Genomic DNA, 6,000 nt, shown 5'->3' on the forward strand with positions numbered 1-6,000 from the left:
CCAAGGGTGGTAATAAATCTGGCCTTGCCCAGGCGATCGATCAACTCATCTACATGTGGCATTGGATAAGAATCAAACTGTGACACTTCATTTAGTTTCCTGAAGTCATTACAGAATCTTATTGTTCCATCTGGCTTGGGAACCAGCACAATAGGGCTTGACCAGGCACTCTGAGATTCTTCAATGACACCTAGTTTTAGCATTTTTCTTACCTCCTCTTTGATAGCTTCTCGCCGGGCTTCAGGGACTCTGTATGGACGTTGGTGTATGATTTTGCCCGGTATCGTGCAGATTTCATGTTGGATCACGTGGGTGTGACCAGGTTCAGAAGAAAAAACATCTCTATTCCGTTCTACCAACTCCAAAGTCTCCTGCAGCTGCTGTGGTGTCAGGTCTGGACTGACTTGTACTTCTTCTCTTGGACCATTAACCTTCGCTGTAGTTAGGCAACCACCAAACAATGCATCTCTTGCATGCCACTTTTTCAGAAGGTTAACATGGTAAATTTGTTGTAACTTCCTCTTACCTGGCTGATTCACTCTATAATTTACTTCTCCAACTCTCTCTGCTACTTCAAATGGCCCTTGCCAGGTGGCGAGGAACTTGCTTTCCAGTGTGGGTATGAGCACTAACACCTTATCTCCTGTTTGGAACTCCCTAGGCTGTGCTGTCCGGTTGTAGGTGGCTTGTTGTTCCCTCTGGGCCTTTTCCATGTGCTCTCTGACTATGGGGAACACTGCTGCCATCCTCTCTCTCATAGTTTCCACATGTTCAATTAGAGTCCTGTGTGGACTGGGCTGTTCTTCCCAAGATTCTTTGGCAATGTCTAAAAGACCTCTTGGCTTGTGTGGATAGAGCAATTCAAAGGGGGAGAATCCCGTAGAGGCCTGGGGTACCTCTCTCATTGAAAACAGAAGGTAGGGTAGAAGCTGGTCCCAGTTTCGTCCATCTTTATCGATTACTTTGCGTAGCATCTGCTTGAGCGTTCTATTGAAGCGCTCTACAAGTCCATCTGTTTGGGGATGGTAAACTGAGGTTCTGAGTTGTTTGATTTTCAACAGGTTACTCATCTCCCTAACAACCCTTGACATAAAGGGGGTCCCCTGATCTGTTAGGATCTCTTTTGGTATCCCTACCCTACTAATGAGGAGGAAGAGCTCTTTGGCCACCTGTTTGGCTGTGGTTTTACGCAGGGGAACAGCTTCAGGATATCGGGTAGCATAATCCAGCATCACTGAAATGTATTGATGTCCCCTAGAACTCTTGGGAAGGGGCCCACAATATCCATTCCAATTTTTTCAAACGGGGTCTCAATTATTGGCAGGGGAATTAGGGGGTTCCGCTCTGTGTTTTTTGGTGCTACTTGTTGACATTCTGGACAGCTGCGGCAGTAGTTTTCTACCTCTTTGTGAATTCCGGGCCAAAAAAAACGCTGAAGAATCCTCTCCTTAGTTTTATTAACCCCTAAGTGGGCTACGAGTTGGTGGGTGTGAGATAGATGCAACACTGTTGACCTATTAGACTTAGGTACTAGAAGCTGTTCCTGGATGTCCTCTCCACTTTTGTTTACTCGATAAAGCAGACCGTTTTTTACTGCAAAGTAAGGATATGTAAGGTGTCCCTGTTCCTTATCTACCCCTTCCACCACTCTGACATTTCTCAGCGCGTTAGTTAATGTTTGGTCACTTAACTGTGACGTACCATATTGTCCTCTTAATGGCACAGCTTCTGCTTTGACTCCGGTTTCACCCATGCTCTCCTGTGATGACTCCTTCTCAGAAGCTGTCTCAGTCTCCTCTGGAATATCTCTTGGTTCTGCATGAGTCTGAACTGGAAAACAACGTTTTGTCATATAATTTACATTCTGATTCCCTTGGGAAGGGTCTCCCTTATATTTGGTTTTACCTCTAGGCCTTTGGGTATCCCTCATCTTTTTCCCCGATATGTCTTGCCACAAAGCATGGAACACTGGGCAATCCCTGCCAATGAGCACACTTACTGGCAACTTGTCCACTACTCCTGCTTTTATATCACATTTCCCTTTGGTGGGGATGAGGGTTAGTGCAGCCGTTGGGTATTTCTGAGTGTCTCCATGCACACAAGACACTGGCACGGTATCTTCTTGAGAGATCTCTGCGGGGTTGACTAGTAACTTGTGGACCAAGGTGATCATGCTCCCTGAGTCTAATAAGGCCTCCACATCCTGGCTATTTATCATCACAGGGCAGGCGATGGCCGGGAAGCTTGTGGATCCCATCAATGCAGCAAAGAGGTTAGTCTGTTCGCTCCCTGAAGAATCTGCTGTTAGCATGGGTTCATCTGGTTTGTCACACTGCCAAGAAATATGACCAAGTTCCCCACATTTGTAACATGTTCGAGGACTGTAATCTTCAAATGCTTTTTGTTGTTCGTAGGGACTACTGTTTCCCTTCCTCTGGCTAAACCACTGTGTCGACCGACCTTTGGGTGTTTTCCTTGTCTGTGGAGGAGAGTTAGCTTGTGTCTGGTAACTTAACATATTTACATTAGCTTGATATCTTTCAACTGACTCTATTAACTCCTCTGCCGTTATTGGGTTGCTCTGGGTGACTACTTTTTTTGCTTCATATGGAAGGGCTCTTAAATACTTATCTACCACCACTTTCTCGACCACAGCTGCTGCCGTGCTCTTTTCAGGTTGTAGCCATTTCTTTGTTAGGCGCATCAGTTCATGAAACTGTGCACGGGGAGGTTGGTCTTTCTGAAAACCCCATTCATGTACTCGCTGGGCCATTCCAAATGTTGTGAGGCCATTTCTGCTGAGGATCTCTTTTTTTAAGCTATCATAATCATTTGCAGTCATCAAAATCATTTCTGGTCAATTTGCAAAATTGACCAGAAATTTAGATTTTTCCATTTCCAGGCTACAATATGTAGCCTAGTGTACAATGCTTATTTATTTATTTTGAAGGTGACGAAGGAAGCAACAGTCAGAGCAGGAACCTTCAGGTAAAGTTTAAGCTATTAGCAAAACTAAACATGCTGGCTATACTCTTAGAAAAATATGTGCTTTTATGATTTGTAAGGTCATCAGTAGTAGGACTGTGATCATTGGGACATACAATTGATGGCTGCATAATTAATATAGATTATTGAAAGTACTTATTTCATATTGCATAGAAAGTCAATGTGCAGAGTGAGAGAAAAGGGGATTAAGGGAAAGATGATAGAGACATTAAATGCCTTGATACTCCATTTGATTATTTTGCCCGTCCACAGTCTAAGGATTTTGATTTATTTTTTAAGTATCACCCAATTCAAACCACTGAAAGAGCCAAAGAGTTTAGCAGTCTGGTGGCCACATGAATTGGGTGGTGGTGACTGCAGCAACAGAGGTGGCCTGGGGTGGAGTCAAATTCCCGGTCTGATTTACTGTCCAAGTCCGCCACTGCCGCAGACTGAAGGCAAAAGGGCCAACAAGTGCTAAGCATCTCTCGGGGAACTCCTTCAAGACTGTTGGAAGACCATTTCAGGTGACTACCTCTTGAAGCTCATCAAGAGAATGCCAAGAGTGTGCAAAGCAGTAATCAAAGCAAAAGGTGGCTTTTTTGAAGAACCTAGAATATGACATATTTTCAGTTGTTTCACACTTTTTTGTTATGTATATAATTCCATATATAATTCCACATGTGTTTATTCATAGATTTGATGCCTTCAGTGTGAATCTACAATTTTCATAGTCATGAAAATAAAGAAAACTCTTTGAATGAGAAGGTGTGTCCAAACTTTTGGTCTGTACTGTATATATATATATATATATATACATATTGATCTTCACATACAGTAACTTAACATTTTCTTATAGTATCATCCAGTTTACTGCATTCCTCTCAGTTGTTCCAAAACCATTTCTCCTGAATAAGGGCCCTAAAAAAAGCTGTGTTGATGGACCACCGCTGTTTGTCGGATTCTTTTTTTTCTGTTTCTCTTCAACCCACCAATGATGCAGGACTCAATGAGATGTGTCCTGGATGCAGTGTGAGATTGGTTAATACAAACGCTTGTTGGTGAAAACAATGTCCTCTCAGTGGTGACAGAGACAAAGTAGCTCTGTTTGTGGGACGCGTGCGCTGGAGACAGGTGATGGCTTCTAGGGAGCCTTTGAAGAGAATTAGAATTTCATGTGCAAGAGGAGGCAGCTCGTCATTAAAAAAACCTTAATTTCTATGTCAGGTAGACTTACAGGTAATCGATCATCTTGTCAGATGGATTTTATTTTTTCCACTCCTTCAAAGTGGCAACTCTCCAATTAAACTTGCAGGTGAAATGAAAAAATGTCTGATGCTGTTAAAACAAAAGCCTGAGAATTTAAATTTGCAATAAAATATAAATGCACAGGCCCTGATTAGTCAATACAGAGCATCTAATACTAAATTAGTGCTGGAGTATTGTATATTATAAATGGAGTACCAACTTAACTTTCTATGTTATCAGGATCAGATTATTTGCACACATTGTATAATAAAATCGCTGTGTTTGAAGGATCATATGAGGGTTTTCTTCTGAACTCTCATTTTAGTTTACATACTGTTTTCTACGACTAAGACGTATACTAGGTTCACCACCATTGCCCAGAATATCTCCACATGAGAGCCATTTATTGGTAAATTTCTAAACGTTAACGCTTGTCAGCTCCAATTTCTGTCCCAGACCTTCTTGTACCTGGGGAACAAAATGCTTGTACACTTCTGCTGGAGGCTCTGTGCCTCCCAAGGCACACATTAGATCAGACAAGGAATGACAAAAAACACCAACCAACAATATTGGACACTCTCTTGCACTCAAAAGACATTGCACCACATCAAATAAATGAGTATTTGGATGAAACCAATAATGGTGATTGAGTGGCATATAATGGATGTTTTTTATATTACCGAATGTCCTACTAATGAGCTGTGATGTGCAATACAAGTTTAGTTTCTGATGCAAGTGTATTACCAAAATTTATTTGGTAAAGCTCCAAAGTTGCTCATTTGGAATACAGCTTACTGTACACCTCATTACTGCAGTTTACCTTGTTGGTACTTGTATGTTAAAAAGTCAAATTAAAAGATCTTGTATTTATTACTAATTAATGTGTCATAATTAACATATGAATTTCAAATAAAATTAAATTCACATATAATAAAAAAAAAATCTCAAGTCATTTGTGTCCACTTTCAGTACAACAGTCCTGTAAAAATGCATTGAGCATATTGAGCCATAGCTATAAGGAACCTTAGAACATTAATGTGTTCTATAGCCTCTCTTATAAAGCCTAAATGACAAAAATGCCAGTGCAGCAAAAAAGAAAAAAAAAATTGGTGGAAGGAATAGAGTTGATTAGCAGAAACTTCCCAGCATGCTGTGCAGTGACAAATGATTGACTTGGAACAGTATCTAAGGCGATCAGGATAAAGCACCGGCCATTTCAAGGCTCAGCAAAATTCAAATTCTAATTAGACTCTGTACCACATTCCAAATAAAAATTGTTCCCATGGTATTTTACCCAATCAGGTGTCTCTCTCCAACCAGTGAAACAAAATGAAAAAGAAAATGATTAAAGTGATAACAAAGGCATAAAAGTTAAATTATTGCGGCATCACATCTGGGATCTGTATGTCACTGGGCTGCCATTTTTGCTCCCACACTCAGCACTCTATTTTTTCTGCATGAGGGCAACTGTGAGAACAGAGGAGAGGGAAGGAGTGGGAGAGGGAGAGAGCGGGAGGGAAAAAAGGGTATGAAATTAAAAGGTAGAAAGCGAGAACGCAAATAGGCTTTCAGCTTTAGCGTTATTAATGACTCTTCAAAAATCTCCGACTTTTCCAATCTCTCCGAGAAGCGCTTGAAGGAGCTTGCAGATGAAGCTGACCTTCAAAATGTTCTTTGGTCTTTAGTTAAGAAATTCACTCACCATTATGGCATCATTAGGGAAACAAGGATAAAATTACTCCATGGTTAATGACCTATAGGATCCCC

The sequence above is a fragment of the Carassius carassius genome, chromosome 30 (genome assembly GCF_963082965.1).
Source record: "Carassius carassius chromosome 30, fCarCar2.1, whole genome shotgun sequence".
Classification (NCBI taxonomy): domain Eukaryota; kingdom Metazoa; phylum Chordata; class Actinopteri; order Cypriniformes; family Cyprinidae; genus Carassius; species Carassius carassius.